We start from the raw sequence: 21,011 nt of genomic DNA, 5'->3' as shown, positions 1-21,011 counted from the left end.
TCTTCTTAGATCATTGGCTGTCTTTTTTTTTTTTTTTTTTTTGATACATGCATTTAAGTATAGAAATTTCCCTCCAGTCACACCTTTAGCTGCATCTCACACACTTGAGATGGCATGTTTCCTTCTATTTCAGTTAATAATATTGTCGAATTTCCACTCTGCTTAATCTTTGACCCATGGGTTAATTAGAAGGGTATTGCTTAATTTCCAAATATTTGTGTAATTTTTAGTTATTTTATTATTGATTTCTACTTAATTATGATGTGGTCAGAAAATATCTTCTGTTTGATTTTTGATCTTTGAAATTTATTCAGACTCATTTATTATCAATACATCATAGATGTTGGTAAATGTTCAATGTGTATTCTGTAATTGTTGGCTGTAATGTTATAAATAGATCTATCACGTCAAATGTATTCATCACCTTATCCTTATCTATGTTCTTACTCATTTTTAACAGCCTGTTCTACCAGTTACTCAGAGAGGTGTATTAAACCCTCACACATTAATTGTGGATTTTCTTATTTCTTTTTCTAGTTCTAGCAATGTTGGCTTTATATATTTTGAGGCTTAGTAACTAGGTGCATTCAGATTTATCACTCATATCTTTCTATTGGATTCTTTTACTATTGTAAAATGTCTTTTTTATCTCTAGTAATATCCCTTGTCATTAAGTTTACAGTATCTGACATTAATATAATTTACATGTAATTTTTTCAATCCTTTATTTCTTTCAAATTGTGTGTCCTAATATAAAAAGTCTCAGTTAAGCAACGTTTAACTGGGATTTAAAAAATAATTTAGTATATGTATATTATGTGAACTGTTTATCTGCATTTTATGCAATTACTGATATATTCGGGTTATAATCCATCATATTACTCTTTGACATTTTATTTGCCCCAGCTATTTAGTGTTCCTTTTCCTCTCCTTTGTTACCATATTTTGAATTAATGAACTATTTCACCTCTACTGGCTTGTTAGTGATTTATTCTTTTACTCTTCTTTTAGTGGTTACCCTAGGAATTACAAAGTGAATCACTGATTTATTAATGTATAATATAAATTGTGACTTTGACTACTTTCCAGAAAATGCAAGGGATTTAATTTTATTTACCACTCCTCCCTTTTGTATTATTGTCTCACATTTCGATTCTACATGTTTTAAATTCCACAAGATATAACAATTTTTATATTGTTTTAAATAGTTAATATTCATTTATATATTCATTTATATTTACCGCATATTTACCATTTCTGGCGTTCATCCTTCCTTCCTGTGTTTCCAAGCCCCCATCTGGGATCTTTCTCCTTCTACTGGAAGTATACTCCTTTCAATATTCTTTCAGTTATGGTCTGCTTTATTAACTTTATTTAATTTTAATTAAATAAAGCTAACTTTATTAGCTTTATTAAAGTCTCATGGACATAAAATAAATTGTATTTAAAATATACAATTTGATAAATTATGACATATGTATATGCTGTTAAAGCATCCCCACAATCAATACAGTGAACCAATCCAACAGCCCTCAGAAGTGTCCCAGTTTGACACTTCAAATGAGGAGCATAACTCTAGAGGCACTTAAAACCATCCCTTCTTTTCCTGGATTTTTACACTGGATTCAGCATAGAACTAGACCAATATCTGCCAATTCCCAGGGCCAGCATAATAATAAAAACAACACTTATAGCATGCTTTCTTGGGCCAGGCACTCTTCCAAGCACTTTATACATTTTTAATATTGAATTTACTAATTTAACCCTGGTCTCTATAAATTAAGCATTGTTATTGTCCTATTATAGAACTTGAGGCACAGAGTAGTTCGCTGCACTCTGCATGCCTAAAGTGTCTATTTGTTTTTACTATTAATTATGTTGATTCAGTTCTAATTGTGTCCACTCAATCAAAAGAACCATTATAAAGCGTGTTCTTGTATATAACCTGGACTGACAACCTCAGTTCCCAGATTTTGCTATTGCTCCTTCATGGATAGTAGTTTCCCTGCCATGCTTTGTTTGGCGATCCTCTAAGAGTGACTCTGAAGTGGTGAATGCCATCCTTGTTTAAAGGGGTAAGAGGGACAATAATCTAATTCTACCTAAGAGAGAAGACAGTAAACTGATGCTGTGTTTCCATTGCTGTTGGAAAAAGAACAGTAAATGACAGCAAAATTGAATAGCTTGATACTTGCACTGTATAAATTACCCAGCGGAAGAGATGTGTTGAGAGGGAAAGTGAGGATTTGATCTCTGCCTTTCAGTTTTCAGTCATTGTCAACCACAAACTACAAAAATTGGCTCAGCGAACCTTGGCTTCATCCAGGATACTAGGGAGCAAGCCAAGAGATTTTTTTTTTCCCCTGCTAAGTTGCTCAGGATTGGTCTTTTGTGGATATGTTTACATTGGTGAATAAAGTCAGAGTACTTTAGTCATTTTGCTTCAGTGGTGTTTTTCAAACTGTGGTTGGGCTATATTAGTGGGTAATGAAATCAATTTAGCACGTTATTACTTTTAAAAAAATGAAATAGTACATAAAATAGAACAAAATAGGGTAGAGTTCAATGGAATAGAAGGTATCCAAGTGTATCACAGGAGTAAGAATTTTATTTTGTGGAACTTTTGTTTCAGACATATATATATATATCCCTACATATTTGTGTATGTATGTGTTATAGATTAAAACATTATTTTTTATTGTGGATCATGGTCAAATAATTACTGCTGGGAATTTAGTACATTAGAGGATTTTTTTCCAATTTTGTGAGTATATTTTTTCCAAATGTTGTTTGTTTCTGTTTGAATGGGTCATACTTCAGAATTTGATGTAGAGGGGAACAGGCGAAGTCTTCATGCTGAAGTAGAGAGTAATAATTTTCTTGTTGATCTACTACAAGTAGAAAACAAACTTGACGTATCTGAATCTGTCTATATTGTGGTTCTGTGTTGAAATTACATGTCTTTTCAAATGTCAGATAGAAAACATCCCAAGGAAATAAAATCACCCTAGTGACATTTGAATGCCAACCCAAAAGTCACCATCTTTTAAAACACAGGTGGCTTTTGGCAATACGATATACCTACTTGCCAATGACTGGAGTTCAGAATTTACCAAACAATGAAGTCACTCATAGTTGATTGTAATGACATGTACTGGTTTTAAAACTTTACTATGATAATTGGATAATAGAGTAATTTTTCACGTAAACACGGTTTTCCCTCCTAATTCGGCTTAGTTAAAATCTGTGTCAATTGCTTTGAATTAACATTAAATAGATTCATGAACTTGCATAAGACCTAGTTAGTAATCCAACTGTATGTGATTAAATTTCCCACATGTGGGAAATATATATATCAGTATGTAATACATTCTGCCAAATATACCCATTCACTGGTACTAGATCTTTATGAAACGAAAGAACAGTCAAAACAATAAATATTAATAAAAATGCTAGCGCTAAAAAACGTCTTACAGCAGCGATGACATGTAAGTTTCTTCTTCAACTGGTTGGCAATGCCTGTCTGGGTGCTATTTGAGAAGGATTTAGAGATTGTGGTTGGAGTCAGCAGTAGAGAAAGACTGCAATTGATTAGTCGTGTGGTGAACATGGGAGAAGGGCAGTGATGATATATATGCTTTATGTTTATCTTAGAACTTTCTAATTTAGTAAATCGTTATGGTATCTTGGAAACAGGAGTTGATTTCTTCATTTTATAGAAGGAAGAAAAAGAATAACAGATGGATGTTGCCCATAGTTAAGCCTTTCAGTACTCTTGGGCTTGTTTTGTTTCTGTTCAGGTTCAGCTAGATTATGTGTTTAGTCCATGCCTCATAAATGTTTCCATTTTCTCCTTTTTATGTCCATTACCACTGTTAGGTTTTTGATCCTCAATAAAGAAATTATGATAGAAGCTTTCTAGATGATTTCCTTGCTTTCTGGTGCTTAAACAGTTTTTATGGGGTCAGGAGTCATAGACTCCGCTGAAAACCATGCAACAGCTATGCACCATCTCTCAGGAAACTGAACGCTCAAACAAACTTCTACAAATTACTTAAGGAGGGTTGTAAATTCCCTGAGGTCTACACTGAAATTAATAACCCCTAGTCTAGTTTGTCATCCTCTGATTGATCCTTCAAATTTCTGTCAGGCTAATATTCCTAATGCACAACTGGTATTATATTATCCTTTGCTCAGAACCATTAAATTTCCCATTGCCTTTAGAACAAAAGTCCAATCTACTTGGATTAGAACCGAATCTTTCAAGCTCTAGCACTCTTTCTGCCTTTGCAGCCTCATCACCCATTCTCTACCTCTGTTTCCCTCTCCCAAACACACAACCCTCTTAGCCAAACCAGAATACTTGCTATTCCCTCGGTATTTCCTGCATTTCGCTCCTACGGTTGCTGCAGCCTGAGCATCCTTTCCCTCACTTCCACCCAGCTGGGCCCTTTCTAACCGTCAAGCCCAGTGTCTTTTCTGATTCTGTTATTTTTAAGGATGTCACACAAAGCACTGAGCAACACCTTGTATAGTACCTTGCACAGCATGACTGTGTATTCACCTGCTTGCCCACAGGTCCTCTCCATGCTCTGCCTCTGTATTACTGAGGGGCTGCCTCCTGAGGTATGTGCCTCCTGTGGGGTCAGCCATTGGAAGGCCTTGGAGGAAGATCGGAGGACTGAAGGAAGGGAGAAGCCAGGGTATTTCTTCTCCACTCTCTCTGCCTCAGACAACATCTCTGACAACAGTTGTGTCTCCTCTGTGGCTTCAGTTCCTACTGGAATCACCAATTAAAGCTTTCAGTTTCTGTTGAATGACCCCAACCCAGGCCTCCAAAATCAACACCTCCATTCTTGTCTCGATAGCTTAGGGGTTTCCTGCTGGATGCCTCATTCTCCCCTGTTCGACTTCACTTTTCCTTCACTTACATAATCAATCCCCTGCATTATAATCTTTCTGTTTAAATACTTCAGCCAGTTTATGTTTTCCTGGATAACCCTGATTCATACAGCTGGCATTTGATGGATATTTGCTGGATTTTATTACCTAATTTTAAATCATTTTTTATGTGGTTATCTCTTTCTCTCTCTCTTTTTTTTTTTTTTTTTTTTTTTTTTTTGAACGCAACAAGGATAAGTGCTCTATCAGCTATCTAGTGCATAATGACATTATTTGGAATTACCAGGGATAGTAACAAAACACCACAAAACACAGTTTGAAATGATTAGCATTCAGTAGCTCATGAGTCGAGAGGTGGCTGGCTGATTCTGCCCGTCTTGGGTGAGCTCACTCATGCATTTGTGGTCAGCTGTATGTCAGCTAGGTGACTCTGCTCATCTTCGCTGGGCTGTCTTAGATGGATGGGACTTGGCTGGTCTAGGCTGACCTGGGGTGGCCTTCGTGGAGACAACTGACGTGAGTCAACTCCTCTATGTGTTTCTCATCCATAACAAACTATCTAAGGCATATTCTCATGGCAATCACAGGAGAGCAAATTTGTTATGAGCTGGGCATGGTGGCTCATGCCTATAATCCCAGCACTTTGGGAGGCTGAGGCAGGCAGATCGCTTGAGCTCAGGAGTTTGAGACCAGCCGCGGCAACATGCGTGTCAAAACCCCACCTCTACAAAAATATAAAAATTAGCTGAGTGTGGTCAGCTAATCATCCCACCTACTCAGGATGCTGAGGTACACGCATCACGCCTGTCATCCCACCTACTCAGGATGCTGAGGCAGGAGGAGCGCTTGAGCCCAGGAGATGCAAGTGTCAGTGAGCCAAGATTGTACCACTGCACTCCAGCCTGGGTGACAAAGTGAGACCCTGTCTCAAAATAAAAAATTGTTAACAGGGTAGATTTCATGTTAATTGTTTTACCACAGAAAGAGAGGAAAGGAAAAGAAGGAGAGGAGAGGAGAGGAAAGGAAATAAGGAAGGGAGGGAGGAAAGGAGGGGAAAAAAAGATATTGACAAAACTCCCAAAAGCAAAGTCAAAAGAACAAGAATTTGTTTCTCTAGAAGATATAATGTAATGGCTTATCAATAAGAAAATGTCCTCCAACGTAGCAGAAAACCTTGGGCAAACCATTGAAAGGAAGACAGGAAGGAAGGAAGGAAAAAAAGAAGGAAGGAAACAGAGGGAGGAAAATTCACACAATAAGAAATACAAATAACGTTTAAAGATATCAGAAGATTCACAACTTTACTTACCCAAGATATATGTGAACTCTAACTAGGATTCCATTTATCTGCTATCAAGCAGATAAATATAATGTTTAATAACATATTAGCAAAGATATGGAGAAACAGGACTTTCAGACATAGACATAAATTGAAACGACCTCTATAGAATCTAATTTGGAGATACAATCACAGTGTAAACTGTGCATTCCCATTGAATGGCCAATTCTATTAAGATCTGTTCTATATTTTAACTTGTATGTGTGAGAACTGGCACTTGTATGATGCTATGCTTTGTAGTCCTATTTGGAATAGCAAAAGAAAAGATTTCAGTGGCCTTCAATAAGTGTGATATTATGGGATACTATTTAACTGTCAAAATAAAACTTTAAAAGAATGAATAAACACTTTACAAAAAAATTAAAAGGCCACTAATACAATGCAATCAGTCTAGCTCAGGCCTCATATGATTTAGTGAGAAACCAGAGATGAGAGAGAGAGAGAGAGAGGAAGAAGGAGGAGGAGGAGGAGAAAGCATTAATTTTGCTCTAATGTTAACCGCTTTAAAATTGAATTCATTTAAATTTAACCCTTTAAATGCTTTGCAATAAAATATGCATTATGTATTTGCTAGTTTGTTCTGTGCAATTTCATTCATACAAAGTTACTGTCAAAAAATATGTCAAGTAAAGAGCCATTTATAAATAACGTATTAGTAAACCAAGTTAAAGGGACTTTATTTATCCTTTAACCTTCAATTTGCACTAATTGGGAGCAGTCATGGGAAATAGTGCCAACCTCACCTCAGGTCAGATGGCTTAACAAAATGAACTGTTTCATACCCAGAAATAACTATATTCCAAATATAAATATGAATCAGTTACAAAACAGATTCCTTTGAAACTACAAAATAACCACACTGTGAATATATTTGTGCCCCTATTAAAAATGAGCAAGGAACACACGTTCTGAGCTAAAGCTGTCCCAGGGAGTGATTCTCATTTTTGCTTTGAATCTTGTGTAAACAAAACTGGGCAGTCTCCTTTGAGCCACGAACAAATTCACAGCCCCTGAGTTTTCTAAAGAGAAGAACTGAGAATGGGTATGTTTACGCTGGAAGGGTTTGGGGCTTGAACTTGCTGCTTTAAATTGCGTTCATCACAGGGAAATCACTTTCAATTTGTCTACTTGAAGAACTCTAATTTGGTTTGGTCTCAGTTTGAGGCATACCATGAAAACGACGCCGCATGTTCGTATTATAGCAAAATTTGGAAGCCACCTCGGTGACAGTGTTTCCTTTTCTTCTTCGCAGTTTTATCTTTAAAACCTGAATCTGTTCTCAATCATGTAGAACAAGGTCCATGACATCAGACTGCCTGGGTGCAATTCTTGGCTGGCCTTTTCTGCACTGTTTGACTTTGGGCAAAATACTTAACTGTTCTCCTCTCCTTTCTTCATCTGGAAAACGGGGCTCTTTATAATACTTACCTCATACGGTCACTGTGAGGATTACCTTATGTGAAATTAGACAAAATAATTAGAACAACCCAGTTCGTATTGTGTGATGAATAAATGTTGTGTATACAAATGCTTATTAACTATATGAGAATTTTGGGGTTTTTCACAGAGTCAAGTTCAGACATATTGTTCAAAGCCTAAATCAAAATTACACTCTCAAAAAAAATATATTGAAGTCCAATGTTTGCATCCAAAATAGATATATAAATACAGTTTTGCATTTATATATTAATGTCGGGGCAATGGTGTATATGTACACATAATTGCCACAAAGTCGTAACAACTGCTACAAACACAAGCCTTCCTGGCTTTGTGAATGTAGTCTTTGAGAATCCTTTTTGAATAAGCTTCTTAATTGCCTTGATCTTCAGCCGTGCACTATCAGAGTTCCTGACTGTCAGCCAAATGGTGAGGTGAAGTTAAAGGTTTTGGACTTGAAGGTTTATGAAATGGGCGGTGCAGAGAAATTTTGAAGAAAAGAAATACATGTAACTCCAAAGTCTTCCCTAATGTTGTTTGAAAAGGGAAGAAAATTAGTAATAAGCAAGTTAATTTTAATAAATATATTTTTCCTTTTAACATACCGAGTGTCCACTGCATGGAGTCATAGGGTGGAAGAACCACTGCAGAGACAAGACAGGGCAGCTTCTTCAGAAACCCAGAGTCAAGAGCAGAGGAAATTTGCTTATGCTCACATACGTATGCACACCCACACATAACCAACAATCACTTTAATGATATAACAAGGGCTTTTATGTAGCCATAAACGTTGGATATTGGGTGAAAAGCCAACAACTGAATATATATTTACTCAGTTGTGTGGCAGTTAAAGGAAATGAGCTGGTATAGATTAGCATGTTTCAAGACCACATCCATCATATTGAGTCAAAAATGTAGGACAAAAGATACACAAACAGGGATTCATATCATATAGGGAAATTAAAAATACACAAGCATTGTTCATTGCCGTGGATATGCACTTATGTATGTGAATGTTAAAAAAGAAAAATAGTGGTCTTGAAAGATACAAACCAACTCACAATCTGGGCTTAGTGTGGGGTTATCAAAGAGATTATACCTATGCTCTAATTTTTCTAATTTACAAAAAGGCATTCTTCATGTTATTTTAAAATATACCCTTTTTTAAATTAAAAAAAATACAGCATACATGAAAAAATGTTAGCAATGGTTTATATTTTGGGTAGTGGGAACCCAGACATATTTTCCCTGCTAACTTCTGTTTTTCTAAAATGTCTGTGTTATTCACAACAGCAACAACAAAAATTGTAGGATTGCAGTTAGTTAAAAAGTAGCTTCATGCTTGCCATGCAGACAGCCACTCAGCGACATCCTCTGTGGCATAGCAGGTGTCGTGGTCTGTTTGGCTGCCTTTCTCATCTTGTTTGTACCTGGGAGAAGTGTTCACCATATGATTGCATTTAGCACAATCTGGACAGCTCCATGGCTTCATGCTCAGATGCATACCCTGATGGAGAACCCATCGCTTCCCAACAGGTTTCATATGGCAGTGTCCCACCCCAGCGGCTCAGTTGCAGCTTTTATATGTTGAGACCTATTCCAGGAACTATCCACTGAGATAAAGTAGGATTCTCTTTAACACAGAGTGACTAAACAGTTTGAGGTTCACATTGGCCTTTTATTCATCTTCTCAGACTGCCAGTCCAAAGCTCTTCAGTCTTGTCCCTAAAACTCCACAGAAATGTAGATCTCTGAGATTCACAAAAGTTATCCCATGCCTGTAATGTGTTCTTACAGTCCTTGTGTTAGAGTCCCTTTCCCTGAAAGCATCTCCCCTTTAGAATAAGATTTTATCTAAATCTATTTGCATTTATTCAAAATCAGAGACAGCTCTGAAACCAGACCCTATTTAAACATAGAAATAAGAACAGTTGTAGATTAATCAAATGTTGGGAAACTTTAAAACAACAAATTATATTTGTCTTCTGTGTTTCCTTTTTTCCAGATCTGCGATTTCCTTCTGGTTGGCTGTCCTGCGTGGGTGCCAGGTTCCACACATGATTTAATGAATAAGAAGGTCAGATGTCAGCTTGACTATTTGCAAACTTGTGATCTTTGCTATTAATTGTCTCTTTTTAGCATTATTGGAATTATCTCCTAATGAGCAGTGTTACTGCTGTTGTTATTTAATGTAGTTTTGAAATATATAGGTATTCAGAAGAAATATAAAGCATTAAATGAACTAAAAACATAACAGAAAAGCAATGCTACTAATTCACTCAAGAAGAGTAATAGGGCAGTGAGAGAAAAGAGCCCATTTTCACTTGTTATGCCAGAAAATTATTGTGCTCAGCGAAGATCCAACAATCCTTTCCCATGTGTCTTTTCCTTGAGTGCAAAAAAAAAAAAAAAAAAAAAAAAAAAAGGCATAAGAATTACATAACCCATTGGTTCCAGCAAGTCAGATAAGGTACAATCACCTGTGCAGTGAAGATCCACTTGACTAGCAAGTCTTCTGAATTCGCCTTTCAGTCCTGAGTTATGTGGTCATATCAAGCAACCATTCAGATCACTGGGTTATAATTTAGGATCCAGTTTGTTTACATTATTATAACAACACAGTTTCAGTTTATCTCTGCATATAAGGTTGTGTCGAACTTTCCTTTCTGTGTTTATTATTTTTAGCAGTTTGAAAACTAACCATGGAAAAAATGGCTTTCTGGTGATAAGGAGACATTCAGGCTTGGCCAAGGTCTGGCAGAGTCTATAGAAATGCTCACTGGCTGTGGGAGCCCGGCCTTTTGAATGCTGTCTTTGTGCCTCCTCTTGCCCATGGCCTCTGGCCTATTGTCTAGGCGCCTGGGTTGGGGTGGTGCTATCTGATTGTAACCAGTACTAGTATTACAGCGCTCAGTGCCCAGGCCCTCCCCTGGGCCCCCTGTCTGGCTGCCTCTGTCTCCCAGCCCTCCCTAGAGAGGACCAGCCATAGTTCTCATATCAGAAAACACTATTTGTAATTTATAGAATGTTCAAGAAAAAGAGATCACTAAGAATCTTCAAGACCTATGGTTCTCTAAGTTTTTTTTCATCTTTACAAATAGCCCTCTCCTTTTCCCAGTTGAAATCTTTCCTCAATTTGTAAAGCATGGAAAAGGACAGCTGTTCTGTTTAAAGATGAGAAGGCTCCTGCAACCCCAGTCCTCAGCCTCTTCTTCATCCCACCTCAATCAAGGTGACCTCAAAGGTCTTCCATTCCCACCAGGAAACCGGGGGCACCTCCCAATACTTGCACACTCTTTTTACAAGGCATTCTCCTCAGATTTACAGATTTACAGATAAGGAAACTAAGAAGAGATTTCTATAAATACTGAAAACCTGAGGCACTAGACACAAAAGAATGAACACTGTATTAATTCATTTTATGGAGTTCTAGAAAAGGAATAACTAATCTGTGGTGATAAGAATCAAAATAGTGATTACCTTGGGGAGAAGAGAGGATTGGCTGGCAAGGGGCATGAGGGAATTTTCTGGAGTGATGGAAATGTTTATAGAACCATGGGCTACCTGGCATCTGTTAAAACTCACCTGTGCATTTTACTTTATATAAGTTGTACTTCCATTAAAAATAGAAACAAAAAGGAAAATAAAGAAAAAATAAATTAGGCATTTAGTGAATGAAAATACTGTAGCCAAATATTTGAGTTTGATCAATTTCCTTAAAACTATGTGGGCTGTTTATTGGATCCGGTCTACAGTCATTACACAGAGTGTCTGAAGATTGAAAGTCATGCTGTTCTAATATTTTTTGTTCAATAATCACCAAATCCAGAAAGAACCCAAAAACTCTCAAGGAATTCCTAACAATGAAACCTGTAATGTGGCTGAGATGTGAGACCTGGGAGTTCTGGGACTAGAGATTCAGAGGACAATATTTGATTCCACTGACCACAGAGGCCAAGAATCATTGCCCTCCCAGTGTGTAGCTCCCAGGAGGTGTAGAGTGGCACCATATTCCAAATGGGGGTCCTCTGAGCTTCTAAGGCTCTGAGAAGCCCCTTAAAAGTCTCTGCTGGGAGGGGTGCTGGTGGGTAGAGACCATCTGGGTTTCTACGTGCAGCTGGACTTTCATCTGTTTAGGTGTTGGGCTTCTCTATCCGTTTCCATGTGTATAAAGAATTCCGTAAGTGAGAAACATGTAACAAACGTTACACACGCTGTATACCCGTTCTGGTGTATATGATTTCCTTAATGAGCCAGATGACATGGAATTCTACCCTTTTAACTATGCTGGATTTTGCCTCCTAAGATTGTAGAGAAAGACATGGTCCAGGTCTGGCACATTCAGGATGGTTCTGCCGGGTCACATTGATCTGAACTTACGCTAAGAGTTTTGGATAGTCTTAGCTTCAGCCACTCCCCCAAAAGAAATGTCCCTCCTGAGCCCCTTTCCAGAATTTCAATGCAATTAGGAAGACTGTGGAAGAGAGGAAAGAATAAAATAAGCTTGGGGCCCTCTGGAGGCGCTGAGCATGTAAGTGGTTGTCGTTGGCTCTCCATCCAAGACCATATTGCTCATTGCCTAGGGAAATGAGATGCCATAGTGAGGCCCCATCCTGCGGGGGTCCCAAAGATGCCTTTCTTTAATTTGGGATTGTATGTTGTTCAGTAATCTGTACTTCACTGATATAAACCTCATTTTTGTCATGCATTACTTTAACATGCGCTATTAACAGTATTCATCAAATACAAATTCTTCATAATTTTTGTAATCCTCTGCTCTGACTCGTCTGACTGCTTTTTAAATGCCCTATAAAATGCAGGCTTCTCATATATCTTAGCAGAGTGGAACTTCTGGTGATTGAGGTTGAAAGACACGCCTTCAGTGGTACCTGTCAAACAGGCTACTTGCAAATTCAGTCTTTTTGCTTTCAGCGGGCATCAAGAACTATCAAATAATGGGCCCTGTACCTGTGTTATTGCAGTAGGGCATTTTGACCCTCTAAAAAGCACTTTCCTTGCCCTGAAATACTTTGAAAAACTTCATTTAAATTTTGCGATTGTGAGTTTTAGAAGTCAGGTAGGGGCTGGGTGTGGTGGCTCACGCCTGCAATCCCAGCACTTTGGGAGGCCGAGGCAGGCAGATCACAAGGTCAGGAGATCGAGACCATCCTGGCTAACACGGTGAAACCCCATCTATACTAAAAATGCAAAAAATTAGCCAGGCGTGGTGGCGGGCACCTGTAGTCCCAGCTACTCGGGAGACTGAGGCAGGAGAATGGCATGAACCTGGGAGGCAGAGCTTGCAGTGAGCCAAGATGGTGCCACTGCACTCCAGCCTGGGCGACAGAGCAAGACTCCATCTAAAAAAAAAAGAAGAAGAAGTCAGGCAGTAAAGTGGAAGGTAATTATTGTGGCAGAAATACAGCTAAGGACATAGGCCAGGGCAGATGGGACCCAGGGGCCAATTCTGCATTTTAGAGCCTGATGAGTGAAATGGGACTGGGATGAGCAAGGAAAAGGTTTTTGAAAAGGAAATGATGATGGCGTTAGGAAATGGCAAGAAAGAGTCATGTGGAGCTGGAGAAGGAATGATTTGAAGATGCTCAAATGTTCCAGCCTTTGAGGCTGTATTATTTTTGTTCAGAAAGGACAAAATGTCTACTACTTGAGTGATTTCCCAACAAAGGGCCAAAGCCTGTTTCACTCACAACACAAATCCACATTAACACAAATTTAGTTCACTAATGAAGCTATGGTAAAACTGAATCATCCATGAAAAAGAACACTTTAAATAACCAGGACATTTTTGTAACCCACACATACTGTGCTTTGCCTGCACATGCACACAAATTTCCTGATCAAACCAAATTTAATTTAGCAAGAGATTTTTCTCCAACCAGTTTAGTTTAATGTGCATGAGAGCAGAAATGAAATTACACAATATAAGAGTTTGAGCAGAATTTCCTTTTTTGCAATTCCATTTGAAAGGACCTATTTCAAGTCATTAAGAGCCAATTTAACCAAATGGAAAATATCAAGATATAAATCATATGTCTTCTCCATTCCAGGGACTTTGGGCAACTGATCCTCCTAGAGCCAAAGTTCTTGAAATTTATTTACTTATTTTCTATCTCTTGTTTCCTTCCTTGGTCAAGTGGCTAATGTAACATGTGTGTAGTCAGATACCAGTTATTCATGAGAATGGGAGGGTAACATGTTGATCGTTAAAGCCCAATTTATTGACATTTTTCCACTTTGTTTTAAACAATATGCATTTTCATCCACCAAACTGCTTGTAAGAGCTGTTCACAAGTTAGAAACTATATCCAGGTTTGAGGGTTTGTTTGTTTGTTTGTTTTTGTTTTTGTTTTGAGATGGAGTCCCGCTCCATCCCCCAGCCTGGAGTGTAGTGGCATGATCTCCGCTCACTGCAAACTCTGCCTCCCGGGTTCACACCATTCTCCTGCCTCAGCCTCCTGAGTAGCTGGGACTATAGGCACCTGCCACCAAGGCCAGCTAATTTTTTGTATTTTTAGTAGAGATGGGGTTTCACTGTGTTAGCCAGGATGGTCTCGATCTCCTGACCTCGTGATCCACCTGCCTTGGCCTCCCAAAGTGCTGGGATTACAGGTGTGAGCCACCGCGCCTGGCCTGGGTTTGAGTTTTATCTCCATTTCCTTTCCCCAAATGTTTTCCCTAGTGGTGCTATTGAGCTATTAACAATTTAAAAGCAGGTTGAAAGAAAAATAACAAACACCCCAATGTGTATATTATTTTTATTTCCTGTTTGTAGACAAAGAAGCTTGGGTTAAAATGGTTAGGAGCAATGCCTAAAGACTTCACTGTCACAGTGGCCAGGCTGGGCTTTAACTCAGATGGTTCTATCCACAAGCCCCTGTTCTTTGGAAGAGAAGCAATAGATCAAAGTATACCAACATAATACATTGGCTAAATTGGAGAAATAGCTAAATTTGTGAAGAGATCAAAGTATTATTTGGGGCCTGCCCATAGTGAAAATCATAAAAAGCAGTGACTTAAACAGAAAAAGGTTTTTTTCTCTAAAGTAGGGGGCTTGATTCTATGGTCAGTAGGGACTCAGGTACCTTCTATCATTCTGCATTGCTGTTCTTAGCATATGGCTTTATCCTCAAGATTTCCTCTTGATTCAAGATAACTGCTGGGGTGCTAGCCTTCACCTATAAATTCTAGACAACAGCAACATAGGGGAGGGGTAGAAAAAGGCACCCATTACTAGCTGTGTTTTTCTTCTTTAGAAGGTCTTACCAGAATGCCCATCAAACAACTTCTATCTACAATCTCATCTACCCACTCGTAGTTGCAAAAGAAGTGGGAAAATGTGGCTTGGTACCTTGCCACCCAGAATGAAAGTGGGATTTGGTTGTGAGGGAACATTGTGGAGACACCTGGCAGACTTGGTCACAATTAGTCAGCTACTGGAGGAAGTATGGAGAGGAATGGTCAAGGTGGAACTTCAAGGGACTGATCTTGTAGCCAAGTGTATGATGGATAAAAGGGGGAATGATGAAAGGTGGTTTTGAGTACTGTGGTTTGTGGTGATAAGCTCGATATTAGTGAGATGGTATCAGGGATAGGAGACAATAGATGCATATGATCAAATTTGTAGAAAATAGATGCATATGATCAAATTTGTACAGTAAATTGACCAAGGAGAATGTGTTTATTCATTAGCTGCCATCCAAAACTGTGAACTGTGTTTAAACACACACACACACCCCACACAGAGGTGTGTGTGTGTGTATATAAACACACTTTATATTTGTATTTGTATATTCGTACACACATGCATACATAAAACAAAAACAACAATGTAAAACTTTTTCTAGGGCTCCATAACACCAATGGCAATGGTTTCAAACTCTAGTATCCCTAAGAATCACCTGGATAAAGAGGCTAAATTACAGATTTCGAAAGAGAATGTGAGAAAAACAAATTGTAAAGATGACTACGAAGTCATCATAAGAAGCCAATTGTAAAGATGAGTAGGAAGTCATCATAAGAAGCCAAGATGGAGAAAGTAGGAAAGTCAGGATGGGGAGGAAATAGTAGTTAAGTTTTGTTCTCCCTTTTTCCCTCTCTTATTTCCTCCTTCCCTGCTCTCTCCCCTTCTTTTCTTCTTTCTTTTTGTCTTTAATTTTTTAATTTTAGGAGGAGTAGACTTATGAGTTTGGTAATCATATTTTCATAAACTTATAGGCTCCCAAATAAGAAAGAAATTAACACTCAAGTCATCATCACTCCCTTTTGTTAAGCCATAGGACAGCAGGTAATGCCATTTTACAGATGACAAAATCAAGACTCATCTATGGTGTTAACAGTTGAAGCCAGCTCTTTCAGAACTCCTTATATCCAAAAAAAGAGCATAGCTCTTTTGGAACTCTTTATATCCATGGTGCATGATACACTGGCACACACATCCCTTGTGTGTGTAATTCACACAAAAATGACCAAGTTTTTCCATACAACTTTCTTGGTACTGTGTGTTTGACACCCTTAGCTTCAAGGCAAAACCTACTTTTTATTTTAGCTTTTACAGTCAGCAACAGTTAAATAAGTATAACTTGGTTTTCTTATTTTAACCCCCTCTGATTGCATTTTGTAAAGCTCATGTGAGCCCTGTTTTTTCCCACCAAATGCTGGAGAGGGGCAGGTTTGGTTGGCACTGCCTGCTGGCTACTCCAGGTGTCTTCCCATGCAGCTTGCTGGGGCACGTGTTGTGATTTCTGCTCTGACATCCTGGACAAAGTCTCTCATTAATAAGTAGATGCCTACACACTTACGTAGTAAAAGTATAAAAGCATGCATGGGAAAAACACACACCAACTGTAAAAGAGTAGTTAGCTTGGTGAGAGATGAGAGAGAGGGGAGAAAGAGAGATGGGTTGGTAGTGTTTTGCTGTTTTATTTCTTTTAGGGTGATGGATCAAATACCCACAGATCTGAATGGTGGGTACATGGGTGTCTGTAATATTGTTTTATATACCTTGAATGTGTGAAATGCCTTATACTTTAAACTTTTTAAAAAATTAAGTAAATGACCTTCTTATAGGCAAAGTGATTTGAGCCCTTGAAAGAAATCTTTACTTTCAGTTTTGAGCAGTCTAGGATAGTGTTTCTCAAAGTAAAGCATGTGTTAGAATCATCTAGAGGGTTTGTTAAAACAGTGTCTTGGGTTCCATTGCCAGAGTCTCTGATTCAGTAGGTCTGTACTGGGGCCTGAGAATCTGCATTTTAACAAGTTCCCCAGTGATGCATGTTGCTTATCCAGAGACAACACTTTGAGAATCACTGGTCTGAAAGAATTTTTCATCAAGACAACTGGAGTCTTGTTGATTGCCCACTTTTTCATTCATTAAACAAATGTCTGTTATATAAATGTGTCTATTCTAGCACTTGAACTGGGCCACTTATTGTGCATGGATGTATAAAGGTGATCTGTCTATGGTGGAAGGGATACATGACTGTTCAATACGGTTGTGCAGGTTGGACACTGTGTAAATTGTGCCTACTGGAGTACTACAGCTTAGCTAGATGTGGCAGTCAAAAGAATTACCAAAGAAACAAAGCAACGTGTGCACAACAGTATAATACATGCTATGTTATAAATATGCATGATGTTCTTTGAGAGATCAATAGAACAGTGAAACCCAAAAATGAATTGGGGGCATGCAGTCAGGCAAGGCTCCCTGGAAGATAGGATACCTCAGTTGAGTCTACACAGGTGAAGAGAAGTTATCTGGCCAACAGTAAAGGTATAGGAGGACAGGCAGGGGAAGTAGAATATGCAAAGACATCAAATGTAATTTGTAAGAAGATGGTAGTAGATGGAGTTTAAGAACTCAGACTGGACCAGGTGCAGTGGCTTATGCCTGTAATCTCAGAACTTTGGGAGGCCAAGGTGGGAGGCTGTCTTGAGGCCAGGAGTTTGAGACCACCCTAGGCAACATAGCAAGACCCCATCTCTACAAAATCAAAAAATTAGTGGGGCACGGTGGTGCATGCCTGTAGTCCCAGATACATGGGAGGCTGAGGTGGAAGGATGCCTTGAGCCCAGGAGTTGTAGGCTGCAGTGAGCCATGATCCTGCCACTGCACTCCAGCCTGGGTGACAGAGGGAGACCCTGTTTCAAAAAGAAAAAGAAGAAAGATTCATGCTGGCAGGACAAGAGAGTTGACCATCAGGAGTCAGATCACGAAAGTCTAAGGTGTTTGGATATTAATCTGATAGCAGTAGGGAACCATTTTAAAATTTTAAACAAAGTAATGGTTTGATCCAGTTTTATTTATTTATTTATTTTTTTGAGCCGGAGTCTTGCTCTGTCACCCAGGCTGGAGTGCTGTGGCCGGATCTCAGCTCACTGCAAGCTCCGCCTCCCAGGTTCACGCCATTCTCCTGCCTCAGCCTCCCGAGTAGCTGGGACTACAGGCGCCCGCCACCTCGCCCGGCTAGTTTTTTGTATTTTTTTTAGTAGAGATGGGGTTTCACCGTGTTAGCCAGGATGGTCTCGATCTCCTGACCTCGCGATCCGCCCATCTCGGCCTCCCAAAGTGCTGGGATTACAGGCTTGAGCCACCGCGCCCGGCCGATCCAGTTTTATATTTTAGAAAGAGTCACATCACACACCAGGGCCTGTCGTGGGATGGGGGGCTGGGGGAGGGATAGCATTAGGAGATATACCTAATGTAAATGACAAGTTAATGGGTGCAGCACACCAACATGGCACATGTATACATATGTAACAAACCTGCACGTTGTGCACATGTGCCCTAGAACTTAAAGTATAAAAAATAACTTAAGTAATTAATTGAAAAAAAAAAAAAAGAAGAAGAAAGAGTCCTATAGGGCAAGGAAGACAGTTGGGTTGGAGGTGAGATTGGCCACAGTGGACCAGACCAGGTAAGCAGCTATTCATTAACCTAAGTTTAAAATGGTGAGGGCTGCACCAGGGCAGTTCCAGTGTGAATGGAGAACATGGATGTATTCAATAAATATTACACAAGTAGAATTGACAAAGCATGGGGATTGACAGAATGTGGGAAGCAAGAGAGAAGCTATCAAGGACGAGACCTGGGTTTGTGTCTTAAGCAGTGAGTGTAAGTAGGTGACATTCACTGAACTAGGAAGACAAGGGAAAGAGATCTAAGGGCTGGAATAGGGACTGGAGAAGGTGAGTTTGGGTTTGGACCTTTGGAGTTTAAGGTGTTTGTGGAATATTCATGTGGAGGCATTAGATGCTCACGGATATTTCCTGGGCTGCAGACTTCAGTTTGGATGATATCTAGGTATTAATCACTTGTCTTTAAATATTAGTATAAATATTACTGCAGTAAATATACTTATATATACATTTTGTCTTAACTTCTGATTATTTCCATAGGAAGTGTTTCTAAAATAAAGGCTATTGATAAACATAGTAAAATTATTTTATAAGACGTTGTGTCATTTTATGCTTCCATTAGCATTGTAGAAGAATGTCTACCTTCCTACAACCTCGCCACCATTATTTAATCTTCACAAACTGGAAACCCCAATAGTGAGGTTGCTTTAATGTATGCTTTACTGATTATTTGTAAGGCTGGACATTTTTCACTTTTTGTTGTCCTTGATTAAAGGATTATTTGTTGATGTCATGTACCCATTTTCTATAGGATATTGATTTTTTTAAATGATTTTTAAGAACTCTTTTTTTCTTTATTTAAGGATATTATCTCTTTGTCCATCTCATGCATTGCAAATGTGTTGTTCTAATTTCTCATTTATCTTTGCTCTACCAGTAGATAGCTGTTCCCTCTGCCTGGAACACTGTCAGATGTCCCACCAATATGCCTATTGGGCTCACTCCCTCACCTGTTGCAAGTCTTAATTTGAATTTTATCCTCTCATTGAAGTCCACTCTATTGGTCACTTCAGATCCCCAACAAGGACAGCTCTTGACAGTTCTGATCCCATAGCATCTTTCACCTTTTCACATAAAATATAGTTTATTTATTTTGTTGTTACTTTCCATCCACTAAAATGTAAGCTCCTTGAGAATAAGGACACAGGAGCCTTTGTCTGTTTTATTTACAGTTATATCCCAAGTACCTAGAATGGTGCCTGGCACATGGTAGGTGCTTAGTATCTATCAGTTAAGTGAATATTAATTGCTTTTGTGTGGTCATTTTTTGTCCTAGGGTTTCAAATTTTAACCCATGTAAATGTATCCTTTAGGATCTGATTCAAATGTCTGGTTTATTCCATTGTCTACTGATGAATGATTTAAACCCTTACCATTAGGATTTTCCAATACTCTTACAGCAACTCTTTGATTGAATTAGAAACAAAATTCAAATTTCTTAATTCCTAAATATATCCATTAGAAGTGGGAGAATGGGGGTGGCAGGGCCAGGAGGTCCCTGAGCATTTACTTGGGTGAACAAAATAGTTCATCAAAAAATGTTCGTCTCTTTCACAAAATCGTCTAATTACCTACTTTATTCTAAACACAAGTTTTTGTAGTTGTTCATTCCTATGTTATGTTGACTTATTTTATGAACACTCTCAATGGCAACCATATAAGAAGTCCACTCTAAACAACGGACAGCTTTGGCAGGGAGCAGTGGCTCACGCCTGTAATCCCATCACTTTGGGAGGCTGAGGCAGGCAGATCATGAAGTCAGGAGTTCGAGACCAGCCTGGCCAATATGGTGAAACCCTGCCTCTACTAAAAATAAAAAAATTAGCTGGGCGTGGTGGCATGCATCTGTAGTCCCAGCTATGCAGGAGGCTGAGGCAGAAGAATCACTTGAACCCAGGAGGTAGAGGTTGAAGTGGCCCAAGATTGTGCCACTGCACTCCAGCCTGGGCAGCAGAGTGAGACTCTGTCTCAAAAAGAAAAAAAAGACTGGACAGCTTCTAGTGAAGAAACCATACCAAGGCCAAACAATTTCTGGTTTGGGAGTTTACTTAATAACAGAGGGAACAAGTATTTACTAGCTCCCTTTGGGAAAACACGTTGTCAAATAAATATTTACTAAGCTTTTCTCTATGCAAAACACCAGGCTGTGCCAGTGGGAGGTATGAAAAGTACAGCCAATTCCCTTAAGAAAGTTGTAACTGGCCAGGAGGTTTGACTCACACCTGTAATCCCAGCATTTTGGGAGGCTGAGGCAGGTGTATCACCTGAGGTCAGAAGTTCGAGACCAGCCTGGCCAACATGGTGAAACTCCTTCTCTACTAAAAATATGAAAATTAGCCAGGCCTGGTGGTGGGCACCTATAATCCCAGCTACTTGGGAGACTGAGGCAGGAGAATCA

The 21,011-nt window shown here is 38.9% G+C and overlaps 1 protein-coding gene across 12 annotated transcripts in view; it reads left to right on the top strand.

Moving 5' to 3' along the window:
* THRB (thyroid hormone receptor beta) overlaps positions 1-21,011 on the top strand; it is a 367,645-nt gene that overhangs the window by 151,084 nt on the left and 195,550 nt on the right. For all 12 annotated transcript variants that reach the window (XM_038002320.2, XM_038002325.2, XM_038002326.2 and 9 more), the window contains exon 2: positions 9,684-9,755. The gene's annotated coding sequence lies outside the window, so the exon portion shown is untranslated. The remainder of the gene's footprint in view (positions 1-9,683; positions 9,756-21,011) is intronic.

The sequence above is a fragment of the Chlorocebus sabaeus genome, chromosome 15, assembly GCF_047675955.1.
Source record: "Chlorocebus sabaeus isolate Y175 chromosome 15, mChlSab1.0.hap1, whole genome shotgun sequence".
NCBI classification, from domain to species: Eukaryota; Metazoa; Chordata; class Mammalia; order Primates; family Cercopithecidae; genus Chlorocebus; species Chlorocebus sabaeus.
The sequence above is the reverse complement of the archived record's forward strand: the minus strand, read 5'-3'. Positions and strand labels throughout refer to the sequence as shown.